Below are 23046 nucleotides of genomic sequence, written 5' to 3'. Positions count from 1 at the left end.
AAGCCTTTGCACACGGCCTCCACCCATCTCCAGTTACAGATGCTAAAAGTCCAACGATAAGGATTGGTGTATAAGAGGGAGCAAAGAGCTTAATGTTGCAGATGCACTCTCACAGTTACACCTCCCTTCAGTGGACCCTGCTGATGAGACTGGAACTATGAGGTAATGACTTTGGATGTGCTCTCCTCCCGGAGGATTGAAGTGCTCAGAGTGGAGACACTCACCGACTACATGCAGGAGCCTGTTCTTTGTCCGGGATCTCTCTTATATTCATATACTCCAGGATAGGTGGTATAATAGATAAGATTTAAAGACGGGGGATGTAGAATGTGTTGTCAAAGTTGCTTAGCGATGGGGTCACATAGGATCACTCAAAATAAGAAAACTATAAGAGAAGGATCATTACGTCAATGTGTACGTGAACGCTCATTGGTGCCAACAGTCTGTGGTGCAAAGTGTACAATCTTTCAGTTTGGCCTACATTGATGTGATCATAAACCTATTTAATGATATCTGATAATATTCAAGAGGTCTCACCTAAGCCAGCTCTCTCGATAATGTTTTACATTATTGACAGGAAGTGACATTAAACGCAAAAACGTTTTATCAATTACCGGTTTCTGTGATACACAAAGTTTTTTGTTGTTAGCCATGGTGTGTGTATAGTTGAACTGTCACCTAAAGATATTGTGTTGTTTAGTATATTCCTTAATGTTTTAGGTGCATGTGAAAGTCACAGGCCAACATACATAATTTATGTCATTCAATTTAAATATATATTGTCTCAAATGTGGAGACCAAGAAACTTAGAAGAAAAGGGTGAAAACTACTGGAAATGTTTGCAGTGACACAAACTGGCCTTTTGTTGTGTTCCAATGGAAATGCATTATTTTGTGGCTGCAAACAAATGCATCTACACAATGAAAGTTGGTGTGACACAGCTGGTTGTGTTTAAGCAAGAAAATATTTCATACGATTCGTAACTTATTTTGACCACTTCTCATCTTGCGTTGACTTTTTGATCTTAGCATTAGAAACCACCAGTGCCTAAACTAAGAATATTTACATATAGATATATTACAGACATCAAATGCCTCCAAAAGCGGATTTTCTCCCATCAATGTTTACTGTTAAACCGTCTCCAAAACACGCTGCATGTTCACTGAACTTTTTATGCTGCATGCTGATGTACATGTCAACCAGCAACAGTGAACGCAACAGCTGTGCATGCTGGTTCAACCTGCAGATTTTGCCTGTGGGTGTTCATCTTCTCCCGGTAGCAGTGTTTCTCCAACAAATTTGATATGCTCATTATCTTGTAGCCCACATTATGTACATCCTCTAGCTTTACTGTATCATTATGCATATTCAGTACATTAAAACACTATATGATCCAATTAGTTAGCTTTTTTAAACTCCTGTGCAGTTTGAAAAATGACATACTCACCTTTGAGCTGCTTCAGTTTCATATTGTGTGCTGCTGTAGTAAATGGGGGGTTAAGTGCATCACTCAAGGGCAAGTAGATGGCATTTGCAGAGGGAGGACAGCGTTGAATCCAGATTTTTCCATCGGGTCTGGACACAAGCCTGCATTTTGAGGGGTACTGACTCCTTTTTGATATTTTCGTCAACTGAAATGACCCTTTTGCCTCATCTATGAAGAGATTCAGCCAACAGAATGACATACACATACCAGGGACAACATCCTTTCCTAAATTACCCCATGTTTATACGCAATTTCTACTTCTGGATTCATGAACAGTGGGTCTTTTAAATCTAAAATCAGCTGTTGGGAAGCTTAAGCAAGTGGCTCATTAATACACACTGTAACACCTTTTCACAGTCATGCTTCACGTAGTCCGACACCCTAGAAATCTGATCACACCCTGATTCCAGCCAGTGTCTGTGTCTGCGTCCTTGACTTCGTCTCATCGTGCGTGTGCCTGACTGTTTTTTTTCTACATCTCATTGAAGGGCCGCTCTTACTCCTTCAACGTGATGCTATTGTGCTATTAGTGGAGCATTACAAACGCACACACACACACACCAGCATCTTGATGGAGCGACAAAGTGAGGAAAACCAAAATCTGATGGATGCAATTTTCCATCATCATCTCTTCCCTCTGTCGGCTACTCGTCCTCCATTTGCCCTCTCAAACTCTTATTCTGTTGTATTTTCTGAGCTCTCTTATTTATCTTCAATCAACTTGTCCAGTTCTGGGCCACTGGATCAAATCCCAGCACAGTAAGAAGGTGAAGGTGCACCAAGTTAGGTGCTCTTCCAAAGTAAAACATATATGACATTAATGACTCCTTACTAGTTTGTGCCGCTCACTGGCTGATTCAGAGTCTATCGGGAATGACTCTTGAAGAAAGTGGTCATTATTGCGATTCACAGATACTTATGAACTAATAGTTACCTTATGATTGATTCACATAGTGGCTCCCAGTCTTTCCCAGTCATTAATCACAAAAGAGGCAATTGAGAGTTATTCAGGAACTACTTCATTAATAATTCATTCATTATCAGGGTGTTCCTTAATAACTACTCACTTGTGTTCCATCTTAAAAAGGGTTTCAGACAGTCAACCTTCATTTCAGTTGTTCTTTTGTTGCCTTTTTTTTTTTTTTTGATATGGAAATACATTTAATCTAAAGTCACTTGGAAAAAAAACAATTGGTCGTTGCTAGGAAACTGTTTCCTATTGTTTTTTTTGAGTTTTTTTAGACTCGTATGTTTCTATTTCAAACTGTAAAAAGGTCTTTGGAAGTTCAGCAGTTTCATCTGACCATTTTATTGTTGCTGGTGATGTGTGAAGACCTTCAGACTTGAACATGTTTGGTCCTCCAGTGGATCTATCTATCAAAAGATATCCACAGTGTTGCAGGTAACGTAGCATCAGCTTTCCTCTAGTTTTTCTGTTTGTTTGATCTTCTTAACTTTATAGTAAGTGACCATAATATTGCAAGTCATCTCTTTATATATTCCTACAGTTCTCCTACGCACTGAGCTTTGAAGTAATAACTGCTGAGTATGCTTACATTAATCATAGGATCAACATACCATGGAAAGGTGCTATTTTTAGCCCATCTGCTTGTCTAGCTAATGAAGTCCTTGATTGGAGTGTTCTTCCTTGACACGTGTGTCAGTAGAAAGCTACAAGTTACTGTGATGAAAGTGTTACACCTTATATGTAGCTACTGTAATGTCCACGTGCTGTCACAAACAAATATTGTAATGAACATCGGCTGGCTGGACCTGTCGTTTAACAAGATCACGTGCATAAACCCGGTGAGACTTTCTGTTCTCATGGCTTGTATGTTTGTATGTTTGCATGTTTGCTTCCTGTTTTTATTAGCTTTTTGACCCATGATCACACACATACACATTCATTGTCGGGCTGTAATTTCTCTGCAAATGATCTATCACCTTGTACCAGTGTTATGCCTGATTGACTTCGCTGTCTTAGATCTGGCCTCAGCTCATACAGGTGTTTGTGTTCCAGGTTATGTGCGAGCTGCGCGAACTGCGTGTGTTGTACCTTCACGGTAACGGCATCTGGGAGCTGTCGGAGGTTGACATGCTGAGGGAGCTGCAGTATCTACAAGCCATCACGCTACATGGAAACACCATAGAAACAAATGAAAAATACAGGTGTCGACTTCATTTTTTTTTTTTCAGTTTACACAGATGTTATCCCAAAATCACGTACACGTTCTGCTCGTCGGCTAGATGTTTGGCTGTAACATGCTTCTATTTGGAGCGATCTATTTTGGGTCATAAAATTAGCTAAATCTGATTGAGCAGAACAGAACCAGAAAGACCCAAACCTTTTGTAGTAAATCAAGTTGGAGCTACTTTTATCTACTTTACATTTAGGTAGTCCCATGCTTCCCAAAAAAAGATAAATCTCAGCAGATGATTAATAGAAAGAAAGAGGAAAAAAACAAAGTTCTGCTAATCTGTAAATTAATTATTGGAGAGTTTCACTTCTGTGCCTCACACTGTTATTTATATGAAACAATATGAGAGGTTGTGGAACAACTCATAGTAATCTGAAACATGACAAGGAGACTCAACCAGACACAGCTTCTTTTTTCAGAGATCACAATTACAACAATTAATTTAATCATAAACAATTACAACTTTTTATATGGTTTTTTTAATGTAAAATATGAACCTGAAATCAATTGATTGTAAACTTGAAATGTAGCACATTAGAAGTATAAAGTAGCATAAAATGGAAATAAATGAGGTACAAGTACCTCAAAACTGTACATAAGAACTTGATTAAATGTCATTCATTACTTTCTACCAGTGAAAACAGATGCTTGGCAAATAATTAGGGTTTCCTTCTTTGGTTAGATTCCTCAAGCATTCACTTTCTTGATTTGATTTTCATCTCATTTCATGTAATCATTTATGTAAAATACCAGGAAAGTACAGACGAGGTCTAATTTGCATATTATCAACCGAAAGATATGTTTTTTTTATTTAATATTACATTTTCATTTTATTATATGTAGGCGCACAAAATGTCCATGAAGCCTGGATTTAAGTGTGTGTGTGTGTGTGTGTGTGTGTGTGTGTGTGTGTGTGTGTGTGTTTAGGAAGCATGTGATTTGGACACTGCCTCAGTTGAAGACGATGGATTTCAGTGCTGTGACTCGCGAGGAGCGAGTCTTGGCAAATGTTTGGCATCACTGTAGCAACCGCGGCAAAGCCACCAAGGAGAGTCTCCCATGACTGTCACCAAGTCATTCATCTGTTTAATCCATGTTTAACCCACTCCAGAAACCACTGTACTTTGGAATTAAATATTTTCTTTCACTGAAATGAACGACTACTGAACAATTCTGATAACATAACTAATATCCTGTTAGTATCCTGTATAAAGGTTTATTCTCATACATATTTAGTAAGAAAAAAAGCATTGTGTTTTTATCAACTGGTTGTAGTACATGAGAATAATGGCCTGTTTATTTGTGTGTTTACAGACATTACTGATGTAAACAAGTCTTTAACAGCACAATTACAACAAGATCATAGTCTGTTCTTTTAATTTAAGCCAACCGTTTTTTTCCTATTACCTCTTTTTCAGAGCGCACAACTTCTATGTTTTGCTTATGTGTGCCCTTCGGCAGTTCTGATTACGTGGCAAAGAGTACAAATAAAGGTCACCTGAACTGAATATGAAATATATCATCTCTGTACGTGTGTCTAACATACTGTACACTATGTATGTAATGTGAATGGAGTGAATGGAGGATAAGGTCTGGCGTCAGTGTAAGAGGTCAGAACCCAAATTACAGACACATGAATGAGAGTACATGCGCGCGCACACACACACACAAATACCATAAATATGAATGTGAAATATTCATTCAACATTGTAAACAGCTTTGGGTCTCTGCTATTACTGTCTGTTCTTGTTGGAGAAGAAATGTGGACCATAAATCAGCCCCGAAGCTGATTTAACTGGCTGTCCTCCAGGCTCTATGTGGTGCAGAACCGCGTATCACTGTTTCCTCTCTTCAAAAACCATTAATTGGTGGGATGGAAATGCCCCTGAATCAGCATTTAGACCATGTCTAAAAGCAGGGCCGCTAAAAAAACAATACTAATGAAATTGTTTAACTGAATTTAAATCTGAAATTGGTAATTGTGTAAACTAATTCTGTATGACAGTATTCATACCTCTGTTTCTTTTGAAAACTGTAATAACATAGTTCTTTTAAAACGTTATTTAGATCATGTATTTCAAGCTGTGCAGTGAGGCCAATACCAATGGATTTATTTCAGTCAGGACGGCAGCTGCTCTCAGCAGGATGCTCTCTTTGACTGTACAGTGCTTGAGGAAACGCTCACATGCACTTCATCGATTTTGACTGCTGGTTAGCAACTGTACACGGATGTCACTTTTGTTGTTGATATTCCAGATGTGCCTTTCTGTCTCACGTGTTAAAGGCGGTAGAGAAGTGCAATACATCAACCGGAGGGCTAACGTCTACAGTGGTGCAGTTCGAACTGTATAGTTTTGGCTAACTTTCCTCCAGAGGAGAAGAGAGCCGGCTCTTGGGTAAAGTTAGCTTTAGCTTAATAAAGAATGTGCTACCTTTTTGTTTTTATGAAGGATAAAGACCTAAATGAATATAGTATTTATAGCCCGGCTATATAGGCTGGAAAGTGTCCCAAAGGCCGAGACAGCCTTTGCTTACACTTTAACAGTTAGTCTGATGGCTAACATCTACACTAGTGTGAGCAAATCTGTGTTGTTTTGGGCCATAGACATAGAAAAGCAGTAGAACATACTTTCCCTTTCATATCAACGTAGCAGGATGGTCAGAGTGTTGCTGTTGCAAAGAACGTAGCTCTCACTACATCTCACTTATACCAGTGTGAGGTGTAACACCACAGCGTTGGCGTCCTATGCATATTTTTTTTGACATCACTCATTATTACATACTGTACAGGTACATGGCATACCATTACCATCATTTTGGATCCATGAAATGGCTGAGTTTTCAATCAACTTAAATCAAAATCCTGTATGTTTAGTAGTGTTTTTAGGAGCACAATATGCATTGGAAGGGAGTAGTAATTAATCATTATCTTAGTCACATTACTCGTCTCATAACTTTTAATAAACGGCTGTGCCAATTAAAGTCGTGCCTGATAACAGTGACTCACCATATTGAGCAGTGGGAGTGTAGAGCGTCTTAAGTATGAAGATAATATAAATATCCTGAAGGTGCAGAGTGGCAAGGTGCACATATAATGCACATCAAATATGCTACCTGAGGCAGATAATGTTTTTTAAACTGTCGAGTCACGATCTTAATAGTGATTATTAACCCTTTATTCTTTTTTACTGAACACACAATGATGAACAGAAAAACAGCACACGGGCCCTGGTGACTGACTGGTGGACATTGTATGGCCAGATCTCACAGTGCAACTGCATTACTGTGGTCAGAAACAAATGAAGGTGTGTAGCAGCTGGCACAAGCCACAGCCAAGTAAGTTACCTGTTTTCCTTTCCTTCAAAAACAACCCAGTGTGTGTCATGGCAGTATGACAGTATCACAATTTTCTGGTGAAAAGGAGAGCCCTGAACAGATCTGCCCAAAAAACTAGTACTGAGGGTGCAAAAATAGCTGCAAACAAATGGCACTTAAAATTAAATTAAACATAAGGTCTTCCTGTACAAGAGGACAAGCTTTCCCAATGTGGCAGTTCAATGATATGCAGGCACGTTGCACCCACCAGTCAATCCCTGATGGGTATAAAGCACCATGACAGTCCACACTCCTGCATCATTGTGGCTAAGTGGTCGCTCTCACCACAGCCACACATGGATATTATGGGAGGAAAATGTGTCCGTCCTTGCTCCTGCCTGAGGGAAATATCAAAGTCAAAGCTATCATACATGAAAAGGACATTGCACCGTTTTGGCTTTGATGTGGTCTGAGCAGGCAGGCGACATGCACAAATCCCAGTAATCCTCGACACTAAAACTGTACTGCACTGCTTGATCATCACTGACACACCCCCTACCGTGCCTCTCCTCCCACTAGGTGCAGTTGTTCTCCGCTCCCTTCAGGAGATGGAACATCACTACAGGACACAGGCGGTGTTTATATATAGGGATTCTGCTTGTCAAGACTGGAAGCTCAGCTTCCACCAGGCAGTTATACAGGTTGGGAAGAGAATCCTGCTCGGGAGTCATAAAGGACAGGGTCCAGAGAGGGTTATTTCATGGGCCCAGATGTGTTGAATAAATCATTTTTCCCAGACCTAATTAAACACGTACTGCCTAGCCCCGTTAGGCTATTAACATCTGCTCTACCAAATGCACAAGGAAGGGCTCCAGCACTAGATGAATTTAACGTTTGCAAACAGAATAACTATAATATTCTCTTTCATGTTGCACTTCCTTTTTCCATTTTCTGTGTTTAAATTTCGCTGTCTGTCTGTAATTGTCTGTGTATCTGCAGCTCTCACTCTTAACATTTCTGTTGGATTTTATTGATGAATGACTCCTTTACTGCTTCTGTTATCAAACAGAACACGTATTAGAAAACCAATGTGGACACCTGGACTTATTACATTTCTGTTTCTCTCAGACTCGTATAAGAAAATTCATTAAAAATAGGACCATACATGCTCTCATGTATATACTGTAATTGCAAGATATAGTGCCAAAACTCTAGCTGGAGTGAGGGTAGTGCAGAGGAAATTGTATGCTAATAAGAGAATAGTCCAATGTAAATTTCTCAGATGCAGATAAAGGTATAGAACACTGCGCAATCTAGATCCTGTGGAACATGTAGAGCTGAAGTTAATGAGAAAAATTAATATCATTACGGTGGTGTGATGCCGTGCAGTTGAGGAATCTCACTGCCTGAGAAAAGAAGCTGCTCTGTAGTCTGTGGCAGCGTACACTTCTGTGTCGCTCGTCAGGCGGCAGCAGGGCGAGCAGGCTGCGGCTGGGGTGGGTGCTGTCTTTGAGTATCTTCAGGCACCACATCTCACCAATATCACTTACTATGTTTGCATGCACACTAATAAAACACTATTATTTTAAATATGGCAATATTCCAAAGTTGATGGACTGAAGATTGCCACGTGAGCAGCGTATTCCGTTTGGATGTTTTAAATGTGGCTCTCAACATGGCAATGGAGACGAATTGGAGGGTGGGCGATACGCTTCTCAACCGCGTCGTTGGTGGGGACAGTTATCGGGCGTAATCGCCGTATGAGTGCAGTGCGGAGTGGGAGTCAGCTATCCACACATGGGACTCCCATACACTAACATATGTTAAGACACATTTTATTTAATTTGCCATGTAAACAGCTTAGTAAGAATGTTGTCTTTTTCGGAATAACGGCAAAACCGGAATATTTTGTGCATGTAATCGTAGTCAATGATGCTGCTTAGTTGGGTATTATTGATGTTCTGAGTGGTTTTAATCGCCCGCTGCAGAGCCTTCCAAAAACTCAGGAAGGCGGCTGAACTTCAAAAGAAGCCGGCCAGTTAACAGATGTACATTTGCAAAGCCAACCACTTGGTCCTCATCCTTAAAGCCTATTCTCTGGCAAAACTGAAAAATACTGTTTGAAAAGACTTCCAATAAAGCATAAATCTCACCTCTCTGTTGCTTGTCTGATCTTGTTTTCTGGAGCAGCATCTTCCGGGACCATTGGCTCATTACTACTCCCTGAGGCCAGAGAGCAGAACCCCCCCACTGGTACAAGCAACATTAAAGTGGGATTTATGCTTTATCTGGGTGTTTCAAAATGTATCGTTCAGTTTTGAAAGAGAAAATGACTCAAACAATGAGCACTAACTGATTAAGTCTGGTTAAGAGCTCCACCTCTGTTGAGGGAAGAACTGCTTCCCTGAGCTTTTCTGTGTCACCACCTGGGGCTGACTTACCCCATTACTTTTACTTCAAACTAAAGAATATTAACTAGTTGGATTTCCTTTAGTATTCGAGAGAGTACAGAGGAAAGCACATCCACATATTAAATCACTGTCATGTCACATTTAGGGTTCGAGGTTTCGGGCTCTGTTAAGGAGAGAAAAGGGGTAACTGAGGAGGGGAAAGACAACTTTGGTAGATATATTTGGATAAAAATGCTGCGATTTTAAAGGCAGCAGTTCTATAGAAATCCCAACTTTCTACCTGTGTGTGTAGCTGACTTCTGCACTGCAGTGTAAATTCCTGTGGAGTGAGTCAAGCAAGTGGAAAGAAACCTTCATGGATCAATAATATTATGAAACCAACTGTGTATCCTCAGTTGTGTGATAGTTCCTTGAACCAGCAGACTCTCAGGCTTTGTGACTGACGCTGCACCACTTTTTATTTCCCTAATGGCATTATCAGATATTCAGTATGCCACCTAATTGCACCGACTCGGTGAATGATAATTCCTTTTTTCTCCATCTTGTGCTTTGTTGGAAAAGACAAACGTCTCTTGTACTGGTGGTTTGTCATGATTAGTTCAGGCCTACTGATCTTGGCTGCTATTCCCTGAGCTCAATAGGATTTGGTGTAATCCCACAGAGCAGAGCAGATGGACACACAAGTAAGATCACAGTGGTATAGGGGCTATAATGGGCCTGGCACTTTGCTTTGAAACCCCTTTTACTGGTAGTCATTTCAATCATTTGATTGTGTAATCAGATTTAATATAAAAGGTTTTTCTGGATGGTTGGCTGTTATGGTTGGCCAGATCAATCAATTTATAACCAATATGGACGCGCCATTTAGAAATCAATGCATAGTAGATAGCTGTTACAGTTATTGCTGCGTTGGGTGTCGCATATACTTGTACTGTAATCCCACACAGCAGATGGATAGACAGGTATGTTCAGTCACACAGGAATGAAAAGAGGACTGGCTCTATCCATCATTTCTGAACTTTGCCATCAAATTACAAAATAAAGAAAGTCATTACTAAATGCACTATAATATCATTGAGCAGATGGCCGTCTTACAGCTATCACTCTTCCTATCCCATATTTTATTAGCCGAGGATAGAGCCCTGAATGACAACTAATTGTGGTTGAGCTGCATTATTATAGCTGCAGTAGTCTGCTCCATGACTGCTGCCAGGCACTCCAGGATTGTGTGTCACTTTGTAATGCTGGGAGTTTCTCATGGTAATACCGAGAAGAACATTTTAATTTGCATTTGCAGATGACACATTTTGGTAAAGCAACTGTCCCATGTTGTGTTTTTAATCATAGCACACTCCGTCTACCACTTACCACCAATTTAAAATAACTCTAGGGATCCAAAACTTCTCCTACCAACACCAAAACAATCTGGTTTTTTCACGACTGGCGATGAACTCCAACTACTCAAATCTCTGATTAGCAACATAGACGGGGAAGTAAAGGCGGAAGAGTTGACTCAAAGCAAATTGGGTCAAAGTTCACTCCATTTTAGATATTTTCCTTGAATTTACTTTACTTTTCTTCCCAGATGGGCTAACAGAGTAGACCAAAAGTAAATTTGTTCAATATTTACTGTTCTTGTCTTCTCCTAGCATATTTCTACTGCTATGTTGAAGTATTTTAAGTGCCAATATGTAGTTTGGAGAAGTATAAAATGTATCATCCTTTGTGATTGCCTAGAAAGTAATGTCCTTTAAAACAAACAGTGAACAGATCCGCAGGCTCAGAGAAACCTTTTCAATATAAAGATGGTGAGAGCTCGAGAGCTCAAGAGGAGGATTACGCAAAAGTTTTCCACACAGACTTTAGGGAATCATTAATCCACCCTGAAGACGTATAATCAACTTTTTACCGAGTCTTCGCAGGAGTTCAGTTTTGCTCTTCAAACCTAAAATAGTGAAAGTAATTATTGTAAAAGTTGCTGGCTGTGATGCTTCTTTAGTCAGCATGTATTCTGCATCTCCCCCTGTGCCAAAAGACTCATTACAACTTTACAATTATTTGTGGGCAGCATATTTTGTATAGGCTACCATTTAGGGAGTTATGAGTGTTGCTTTTATTTTGAATTAATAGTCAAAAGGTTTAGTAATAGATGTAATATTGGAGGCATTTTGTCTCCTTGGTTTCTGTGTATAAAGACATGCAAGTTGAGTGAATTGGGGTTTGAATTTGTGAATAGTGCTTAATGTATGAGTGGTGGAAAGTAAGTGCGTTTAGTCGAGCACTGTACGTAAACTCCACCCAACACATCTGCGGAAAGTGTCAAAAAAAGACTCAAGTGATGTCATTTGAGTTTGCATCAGTTGGAAGAATCTGAAGGATCTGACCTTATACAAATAAAAGCTTTCATTGAAAGCATCATCTAATGAAATATGATGATGCTATAGATTTAACTACCCAATAGTAAGTATATTTAGCTCAACCTCCACATGACACATGTAAAATGCTACTTACATTAAAAGGGATATGTGTATGCATAGCAATGCACACACTGTTCTGCTTAATGAGTACAATTAGCTGATAATAGTTATGTACTTTTACTCGAGTGAGGTTTTAAATTACTCTACCTTACTTGAAGGTTCCCCATTTACTTTACTTTGACTTCACTGTTGTAATGTGTTGCTGCTAAGATCACAGTTGCTGGAAATGTAAAGTAAGCAGGGCAACCATTACAGATTAAAGTGGCTGAGACATTTCAGGCATTGCCTGAAAAAGAGTCCCACTCTAGGAAAAATACACCCCACAGTAACTTCAGCTGCACACAGGAGCAGTTAACCCCAAATACTTGGGGCTGCTTTACATCTAAGTAATAATTGCACCGTTTCCAAATCTCAAAACATTCACTTCATCATCTACTGTTTTTTCTCTATAGGCCTACTGTCATCGAGGCTCTTTCACAAAGACCACCAACATACTGCAAGGTCCGCCCTTTTGTGTGGTTCACCTGTAGCAACACGAGGAAACTATACTCGGATAATCAGCTCGTGTCTGCTTTTTTTGGGGGGGGGGATTTCAGCGAAGAATAGATAAACATGTCACTGTTTTAAAAGGAAGATATGTGAATACCGCTTGTCTTTGCTGGTAGCCTACTAACTTTTTTTTTTTGGCGTGAGTGGACGCTGACGCGTTAATTAGACGGTGCCCCTGTGCTTCCCTCTCCGCCATGTGGCGCAGAGACCAGAGCGGAACAACCAGCCGGTAATCCGCGCGCCCTTTGCCGCGGACGTAATGAGATTACGGTGTGTTGCACCGGTCGCTGCTGCTGCTGCTGCTGCTGCTTGCTGCCCCTGCGGTAAAATGCACGACTAGCCTCCGACAAAAACCTCCCTGTCTGACTCCGCATCGCCCCCCCTCTCTCTCCCCCCCTCTCTCTCTCGTTCGTTAATGTCGTTCGGTCTCTTTCTCCCCCCCCTCCCTCTCTGTCTCTCTGGTTGAACGCAAAGGGGGAATACTAGAGGAGAGATACTGTTACCCCGTCTCTCTCCTACAGAGCTCATAGTTACCGTGTAAGTCTCACACTGGAGACTGAAACTAAAAGAAGACTAGAGGAGAACGGGACTATTTTTCACCGCACAATAACCATTATCCTTTTTTTTTTTTTGTGTGTGACTTGAACATAAACTCATTTTTCTTCTCGTCCTGAAGGCGCGGACAGCTTTATTCTTCCCTCCCTTAAAAAAGAAAAGAAAAGAAGAAGTGGATTCGGGTGGATGAGTTGTGTGGATGTTATTTCCTGGATATTCTCCTCGGGCTGTTTCTCATCGCGGCCCAGAGACGGCAACAGTGTGTGGAAAAGTACAGTTGTGTGTTAAACATATGGCTTCAACGAGGATAACGCGGTGAGTCGTGAACCCGTCTTCTTCAATGGAAGAAGTCCGATTTTTTATTCTCCTGGTTGTATTCTTTCACTCTTTCTAGAATATTATAAGGCTACATAGTTTATATTCCTCTATTCTTTTTGTAAGGGGTAAATTAAGAAGTTTGCACGTGTGCTATTTGTAATTAAATACAAATAAAACTCTACTTCCACATTACAGTATCGACTATAGTAGTTTGAACATTGAGAGCTGAGAGCTTCTTCCTTGTGTTTGAATGGGGGAGTTCGCTGTCCGTGGTGCTGAAACGGGCTGAGGAGGGTTATTGGTGCTGGTTTACTCAGCACATTTATATGCAACACGCTGCTATCTCACATTCAGCTTTTGTTTATCAGTGGTCATAATGATACAGGTTGCACCATCCTGGCTTTACCAGTGTCTATGCCCTACAACTAATAATGGAGTTTTTCATGTGATATTCATTTCGATTAAAGGAGTTAAATTGCATTTCTTTGTGGTCGTAGTGGAATTGGGTTCAAACCCATAATATATGCAAAATAAGTTATTTGTTGTAATGGATCTTCCCTCTGATCTGACATCACAAGAGTGTATACATGTTTTCAACAAGTAGACAGTGGAAGTGCTTTATGAGCGGCCACAGTAACGGTACATGTGGTCCGTCTCAGTGGTCCCGTCACAAGGTTACCTCCCAGCAGCCTGTGTGTCTATAGGATTATGAAGAGAGAGAGTCATCCGATTACTTTAAATTAGGGGCAAGCTGTCGCCTCCTCAAGAGAGAGCAGATAGTGAGGGGAGAGAGTCAAAGGTGGCAAGGTGGGGGGGGGTAAAGTAGGCGTAACAGGTCTGTTTTTGATGCTTTTACAATACCCTTATTATGAACTTTATCCTGCTCTGGGTGTCAACATATGTGCCGTTATATAATGGGAACCTTTGCGCAGTCATGTGTGAAAGTGGCTTGTACACACAGGTAGAGCTATTTAGTGCTATACATAAACTGCAGTGACTTAATATTGCTGCTTTGTCTTGTGTGTTATAATGAAGCAGAGTGAGACTGCATTTGAGTGTCCAATACCAGCTGGATAATTATGTGCCAATCTACCTGTACGTGTGTGTTTATGTGTGACAAATGGCATTGTGTGTGTGGTCCTGTGTACGTCAAGTGTGTGTGTGTGTCGGTGTGTGTGTTTGAAGAGGGGTCAGACAGACAGAATGTGTTTGGTGAACCTGGGACCCGTCCGCTCGTCACCATGTCAAATCCTGTTAGTCACGCTGGATGACAGACGCACCGGGACTTTGATTTAAAGAACCGCTGCTTAGTCCTCGCCTTTTGATCGGGAGATTGTCTGTGGAGTGATGCATTCATTTATTTGGTTGATTAGTTAGTTGATTAGTTATTAGTGCAGAAGAAATGTGCATTTACGTTCCCTCCATTTAAAACATAAGCCCTTTTCTTCATTTGCTTCTTCACCTGATCTTGAACAAACACTTATTCTAGGGAGATTTGTTACTGTTTTTGTCAGAACACTGAAGTTATAGTCCTTCATTTTACTGATCTTATTTGATCCTTTGCACTGACTTTACAAATGCTTGAATAAAATAACCCCAAAATGTTCATTAGATCTTTGGCATTATGTCTTACCATCAGTCTTACACTGACTGAAAGGTTTCCTTCTTCAAAGTCAAGTACTTTCTTGACTCTATAGTCAACTGATGCCATTCAGCTATTTGATACAGCATGGTAATCCAACAGCGCTGACTACACTGAATATTTTAGTGCTCTTTGCTCGAAGAACAAAACATCATCTCTTCCGAAAATCCCTGAGATTCACATGTAAAGTGTTAGTTCGAAGTAACGTGGATTACAAGTGATTACAAGCGAGTATTTTATGATTTAACACAAAAAAATTAACAAATTAAAAGAATGTGTGCACTGCAAACGATTGTTTGCAATAAATTGAGCTACTGTAATTGTGGCGAAAATTGCAGAGGTTCTAAATCTGGGTCCTTGAGAGTCAAACCCCTGCTGGTCGGTCCAATTGTGTGAAACACACATGGGAGGCTAAATGAACTACGTGGCTGGGTAAACACAGCTAATCTGGGTCCCAAGGTTCACAATTAGAAACCGCTGCTTTAGTCCACACAACTCCTACATGCTTCCATTGCCTTTTATTTTTGAAACTAATATTTCACTAGTATTTCATATTAAGATGCAATAGAAAACTTATTAGATATGAATCAGTTCCACATTTCCAATAGCTACCTGAATCTAACCCTGTTAGTCAGATACAAGCTATCAGGAGTGTTGCTGGCAAACATCATTGTTGTCAGAGGTTGTTATTGTTGAAATGTGAATTTTCTTATTGCAACAGTAGTGAGATTGGAGTGTTGTTGGGGCCAAACAGGGCCAATGCTTACTGATTGGCTTTGATTTCACAGAGCTTGGCACAGCTGGCAGAGCCCTACTCAGGTTTCCTTACACTCCTCTGTAGCGGACAATAGTAAACGTTCAAATGTACTTTTTTCCACCCCTGGAAGTTGTCTAAAATTAACACCTCAACCATAGTTTTGGTGGAAGGTTGAAGGAGAACTAAACGAACACAATGATTTGGTAAAAGCCTCATTATCTTGCATGACTGGTGCCTGTGTACATGATCATGGTTTTGAGCTTGACTGTTTGAGCTGTCAGATTTGGTGAAGCCCTTTTTGTTTGTTTTTTTTAAGATGTGAAGGTGAACCTGCATTGCCTCGAAATTGTAACTATCTCTCTTAATTATCACAAAGTAACAGGTATGATTTCATACAAGCCCTGTGGTTATGGTTAGCTTCGTTGAGTGATTTTAACAGGAAAATGTGCACAATTTATTTATTTAATTGTTTGGCATAAAACAATAGATATCATTAAGAGTGACGCACGTTTTTATTTCACTGGACCTTTTAATTAGTGAAGGTTGACATTGATTTTTACATTCAACGTTTTTAAGTTAATGACTGAAATAAAATAACGGAGCAGTGATCTTGATTCAATTTTGTGTCTGATTCACGACGCCTTTCAACCTGGATGCTAATTATTACCTCAATGCATCTATTCCTTTCAACACAAATCAAATAGGACAGTTGTGACTGCGTCATGATTCTTTAAACATGCCAGAAATATTAGATACCGACAAGACTTAATCATTTGGTGTTGTTGTAATAGTTTATTCTCAAACAGCATTGTTGCAGATAGTTTTGAAGTGGTTTTGATTTACCACAATCAGCAAATTATGGAAGGTCAAGTCCAGGGGGCCTCTTCTTTAATTCCACCAACAGATCCCATACTCACTAAAGATGTAAAGCCCTTTTATATATACATTTAAAAGGGCTTATATACATTTACTTACTCAATCAGGAGAGACAAGTGAACGAAGAACACATTACAGTTTATTATACCAAACGATGTGTGATATTAAAGTCTTGATAAAAAAGTCTTCGGCGCTCAGACTCTACTGGGATATTTGTAATCGAGGGGCGTCTGCCTTGAGCAGCAGCAAGCTAATTCCCCCCCCCGTGGAGTTCAGACACTGATGGTGGTGGTGGCTGATGATTCTGCTCTGACTAGTTGTCTGATGAGGCTGATGAATCTAAGAATACTGGGTGATGATGGGGATGTTTGTAATATCAGCCTGATTGTATTTAAGGCAGAGAGAGAATTTTATTTAAACAGAGACAGCGGCAAGATGATAGGCTAACAATGTGGGTGTGTCGCTCTCTGCTATTGGATAGATGTGACCAGCTGGTGAGAATAGCTGATAACGAGATTGACAGCCCCGAACAATGACAGCAAGGAAATGATGCGAGAGCATGCGTGAGAGTAACGAAGGCAGGATGTATAAGAAATAAACTCCGCGCCTAAGCATGACAAAGTGTAGTCCTCCTGACTGAACTCACACCAGAGCTTCATTTGGTCCCTTCTTCCCAGTGGCCGCACTACCTATTAGAAAGATGTCATATTGAATTAGCCACACTCATGTGAGCACGGCTAACTATTCTTCTCCCTGACAGATTGCAGGCTATGGCTGAGTTCTTCCATTTCTATCTAAAGGGTAGATGTGGACGATGTAATCCTCCTAGGTATTGACCAATTCTATCAAAACCATATGTTTTCTGTCTGATCTTATTCTCATTATTAGAGTTTCTGCAAAAGTACCGCCCAACTCTAACACATTTACAATGTAGTGTAACCATTGTTCACGTCTACAAACTGCTCTGTGCTTTTCTTATTACACCCCGAGATAACAAGAGCTGGTTATTTTATTATTTTTGTTATAATATTGAATGCTTCTTTCAAACTTTACCAGACGGTGTTGTTGAACCTGTGCTGGGAGTTATATATTTGGCTTTATGCTCACAACAAGCTGTCATAGAGATGTCATATTTAGTTAGCCAGGCCTCTGTGAACAGCACTAGCTGCTTAGTAACTAAAAACATATTCTCTCGGGTTATGAACTAAGTTGAAATGTTTCTGTCAGATAAAAGAACATCCGGTGAAAATCCAACATGTGATCTTTCAGGTCGTATTAGCCTGCTTTCCACTTCAACACATCAGGAACTACTTATTTAAAGGTTAACACCCAACAAAAGGCCTACCATTCTTTCATTTGTAAATTGCTGAAATAGCTGTCTATGGTTTCAACTGATTCAGGATTCTGCTCTTCTTATAAGCGTCAATAGGTGTGTGTCATTGTAGAATTGTGCTACCGGTAATAGATAATGCCTTCCCCATGTACGACCTCGGACAGTTCTGGCCTCCGGGTCGTCCATTAAATCCTGATAATAGACACCTCAAAGGGCATTATCCCGCTGATACCATGGTCCCATGGAAAAAAGAAATGAAGACCATTCATTTATATTGTCAAGCATTTCTGCAACCAAAATCGAAAGTTTTTTTCACAAGCTATTTACTCCGTTTCCCTTGTAACCCTGAGGGTTTGCTAATAACTGGAACAATCATTGCCGTCCCATAAGGTTCTTATGCAATGAAAACGTTCACTGCTGCAGTAAATAGGACAGAGCTTAGATATGACTTGGCAACGGCAGATAGTTCAAGTCCATCGAGCCAGAAAGCTAACATTATGCTAGCAAGACTCAAAGTAATACACAGCAAATACAATTTGGCATTATGTTTAGCAACAAGACTAGCTCGCTATCCAGCCAAGTCATTGTCCACAGCCTGTCCACAGTACATTCGCAAGTGAAATAGGGAATTGGGAGAGATAGTCAGGGAAATGTGTCAGTAAGTTCAGAGGGGCAGTGTAACTTGCAGCTTGTGTGTCACATTCGTTGTGTTCAGAGGATGAGGCACTGACTGACTACACTCAACATTGTTAAGGAAGAGTTTCTAATGTATTATTTATTTTTCATTTGAAATGGCCAGGGCTTTCATTTAGAATGGGGACAGACAGTTTAACTGGAACTACTTAGTGGGTGTCCATTATCAAAATGAATGGACACCCTGCAGCCAATCAGAATTGAGTATTCACGCAGTATAAGTGTAGAGAATGGAAGAAGTGGGACCAAGGAGGAGATGTCTTCCAGTCTGTTTCATTCTTGAAATTAAGATATTTACATTTACCAGGAATGTTGTGCTTTACAGAGCACAGCAAGCAATTGTTTTTGAAGGAAAAGTAAAAAACAACAACTGTACATCCCCTGTTCAATATAAAACAGCTGACAGGCAAAGTTGGTAACTAGCTGGTGAAAATGTTGCTCATAACTGTTGGATATGTAAATACGTTCCACCAACTTCACCATATCAACATCAAAGTTATTAATACAGGATGTAAATGCTGCCCAACATTATGAAATATATGTTGGATGCCAGTCTGGTCTGTGATCGTTTTACGTCTTCACAGCCATAAACACAGAGCCATGCTGAAGAGTTTAGTGTATCTGCTTTATTCTCACGTATTTGTTTCCACTGGGTGAAGTTTTGAAGGACTTAGTCTGTTACGTTCCAACTTCAATGCAGGAACGTTGATCCTCATTGACACGTTGTTGTAAGTTTGTTGCTTGCGTTGCCAGGTGCAGTTTTGAATGCTTTTGTAGAAGGGATTGAGTTGACATTCAACAATACAACTGAGTTAATTGTTCCAAACAAGATTATCTGCCTGCTGGCCAAAACACTGCCTGGAATCTGCATATCTGGCAACCCAGGCAGGAGAAACAAAGAGGCAAATAAGCAAGAGCTGCCTAACTTATTTTTTGTTTGTTGTATTTTTTTTCAATTTTGTTCATCAATTATGAAGGGCATTCACAATTATATTGAATTTACAGTGAGTAACCACTTTATATAACTCCAACGGGCAAAATCAGAACAAAAAATGAAGAATGCGACCACGTAAAATATAGTTATTTTTGATAGTATGCTCACAAAAGAAAATAAACATGACCTCAACAACACCCTAACTTTACAATTAGTTCTGCACCCCACTCTATATTTACAATGTCCTAGACCTATAGTATTTTTGGTTGCTTGTGAAGGGCCCACGTACAAGGAGAAGTTGACTAGCTTGCCTGAGTCTCAGGGTGAGATTAAATTAACTTAATGTTAAGCCTGTGTGGTAAAAGTTCTGAGAACCCCCTGCCCCAGTTTAATACCCTAAGTAGCTGTCTATCTGATCAGGGGCTCCTAAACCTCTTCAGTCCTGGACCCAAATAAGAAAGACTAAGTCAATGAGCCTTAGACATATCACAACATGGTACTGTGTTTGCCATAGAGATTAATCATCTCCACTGTGGATGCTTACTCATAATTTAACATGTCGAGGTAATTATATATGGCCAACAACAGTTGGTGCTGTGGCAATCTCTTTAGTGTGGCTGGGAATGTGAAAGTAGGACATAACCAATGGGCAATGAGGTAATGAATTAGCAGTCTTTCACCCATGTTGCAGCCACCGAAAGCAGACTCGGACACAGCTGCGGTGGTTATTTAGGGTCAGAAATGTGTTATTTTACAATAGGCCAAGTTATAATAATTGTGTGTTATGGGCGGATGATTAGTTACTTTAATTTATCTTTATGTTAAGAGCAAAAGACAGTTGCATTGTAACACTTCACTGGGAGGTAGCGAGAATATAAGAATGTATTTATTTTTGACTTTTCTCAGAGTTTTGAAAAAAGTAACATTTAAAGCTGCTCCAACAAATAGTTAAATAGGTCAAATGACTACATGACATGTAAATGGTTTTGCTATTAGTGACAACCCCACAGCAGTTCTTCTCTTGACGTCTCACTGTCCCCTAACTGCCCAGACATAGTTCGTAACTTGCTGGAGAACATACTGAAGCATTTAGCAGCTAAAGACACAGGAGCATATTTCTGCCACTAAGTGAACATAAAATGGATTAAGGTAACTTTGAAGAATTCAACAGCTTCATCTCTTTTCATAGTTCCTCGTAAGAACCATGTTAAATATTTCAAATTTTGATTACAAATGGTCTGTGGGTACAAGCATCTGCATATCCAGAAAATCCTTTTAATGAATCTAGTGTGGGACGCCTTTCAAGCTTAAGTCGCCACTGTTCATTCCATGCTGCTTCTACTTGCAAACGAAAGCATCCTATGCTGATAAGATGTCTAACTGTTCAGGTTAAATCATGTTATCATTGCTTGTGCATGTATTAACATAAATGCAAATATGTAAAGTCTAACTATCACAGATCATTTGGTGGATGTGGAGAGAGGATTGTAACCAGGAAGTCAGTGTGTCTGATTTAAGACCTGCAGATCCTCTGCGGCTGTTGTGTGATGCACTCCAGAGTGGATGGCACTTTCAGCAAAACACACACTCACAAGTAACTGTCAGCAAAAATGCCCATTAAAGGTGGTGTTAAAAAAAAAAAAAAGGGTTATGTTGGAGTGAGTGTTTTTGTGCGCAAGATAATTCATTGTTTTATCTCCAAAGAGACGGAGGATGCAATTGTTTGTGACAATGGAAGTGTGTGTGTGTGTGTGTGTGTGTGTGTGTGCGTGTGCGTGTGTGTGTGTGCGCGCGAGTGCGTGTGTGTGTGTGTGTGTGTGTGCGCGAGTGCGCGTGCGTGCGTGTGCGTGCGTGCGCGTTGGTGGCCACATGCTAAGCCACACAGAAGGTTGCCAGTGTTAAGTCTCGCCTCTGGCTCCGTGTGTGCGGGGGTGTGTGTGTGTGAGAGACAGCGAGAGAGGGAGGGAGATTACAGTGGCTATTGCCAACTTCAAAGTGTCTGCTGGTGTTGTGCCAGGTCAGCATGTTTACACAGGAGAATTGGTGTTGAGACATACGCACACACACACACACACACACTCCTTGTACATGCACATGTGTAGACACACCTTATCTACCTCGCTGGCTCCTGAGCACACTCGCACATAACACGCACACTGCCCAGAGTGCATTGGTCTTATCAGTGGTCCCAGTGAGTTAGGGGAGGCATTTAATCAGGGTCAACGCTCGGCTCTTGGCATAACTGATTCCACCATCGCTCTCTCTCCCTCTGCCTGTCTTTCTTTCACTCCCTCTCCCTTCAAACTGAGCCGTCTAGTTGGCTAAATATTTCTCAGCAACATATTTCTTTTCCAGAAAAGTTCAAACTGGATCACTGCAGGCTTGAAATAGTTTCACACTCGTAGATTTACTAACTTTCTCTGCTACTTTTGGGAAAGATTGTTGGAGTGTAGCCAGCTCTGCCACATGCTGGACTTTCTTACCGCCTTGTAGCTTTTAAAACTTGTTGCTTTCCCCCTTTGTGGTAGAACCAGTGGCAGTGTATGTTTTTAACAGTTAAATACATAGTTTGACACTTGAGGAAATACACTTATTTGCTTTCTGGTGGAGAGTTAGATGAGAAGATAGATATTTGTCACATGTGTCTTAGCTCAGCCTAGCACCAATTAGTTACCAGCAACTCGAAAGCTCAATAATGGACATGCCATATCTTTCATCTGTACAAAAACCAAAGTGTTACTCAACAATTCTGCGTTTTACAATTTGCAGAATTTGTGCTAAGCTAACCAGCTACTGGCTGTGGCCTTATGTTTTGCAAACAGATTTGAAATCCATCCATCCATCCATTATCTTTAACCGCTTATCCTGTTCAGGGTTGCGGCGGGGCTGGAGCTGATCCCAGCTGACATTGGGCGAAGGCCACCAGACTATCGCAGGGCTGAAGATATGACATGTTATTGATTTAAAGCAAGGTTGAATAGATGTAACCAGTTAAAAGAAAACGTACAGAAATACCTAAATGGGCACAAACATACATAATGGCAACACAAGTTGGCTCCATCATATTCTTGTTTCATAAATTGTGGGTTTGTAAAGTATTTAAATTTAAAAAAATCCCACAATAGTGCAATGCTAAAATATAGATGTTGGTACATTCATTCAAACCAAATGGTGTTATATAAACTCAGAAGCTCTTTATTTCTAAAATAAAATTAGCTTAAGTCATTTATTATTAATAGCTCAGAGGTACAACGTTTAAATATTTAATGTGAGGTAACACATGAGGATACAATTTGATAGGAGAGGCTATTTTAACAAGCAATGCCACACTCTATAATAGCAATGACTCATCAGAGGGTCTCATTGTCTTTGTATGTGTAACTTGTTGGACATGATGTCGTGGTCCTGCCAGAAATTCAGTAAATTCTAGTATTTATAATCTGTATTTTGCAGGCTGTGCACCAGCATGTAGTTTAGAGGTTTTAGATCTAGACTACTACTT

The 23046-nt window shown here is 40.2% G+C and overlaps 1 protein-coding gene and 1 pseudogene across 7 annotated transcripts in view; both read left to right on the top strand.

The window, feature by feature from the left end:
• Positions 1 to 23046, top strand: part of LOC116381146 (protocadherin-15-like) — a 231534-nt gene that overhangs the window by 76214 nt on the left and 132274 nt on the right. For 6 of the 7 annotated variants that reach the window (XM_031843011.1, XM_031843010.1, XM_031843008.1 and 3 more), the window contains exon 1: positions 12897 to 13306. The exons of the other annotated variant lie outside the window; for it this stretch is intronic. The gene's annotated coding sequence lies outside the window, so the exon portion shown is untranslated. Of the gene's footprint in view, positions 1 to 12896; positions 13307 to 23046 lie in introns of those variants that run through there. 7 annotated transcript variants of the gene reach the window in all.
• LOC116381100 (leucine-rich repeat-containing protein 51-like) lies at positions 2836 to 4774 on the top strand (annotated as a pseudogene).

This window comes from Anarrhichthys ocellatus, unplaced genomic scaffold, assembly GCF_004355925.1.
Source record: "Anarrhichthys ocellatus isolate YVR2014 unplaced genomic scaffold, GSC_Weel_1.0 scaffold4, whole genome shotgun sequence".
Taxonomy (NCBI): domain Eukaryota; kingdom Metazoa; phylum Chordata; class Actinopteri; order Perciformes; family Anarhichadidae; genus Anarrhichthys; species Anarrhichthys ocellatus.
This window is presented reverse-complemented; position numbering and strand designations above follow the sequence as displayed.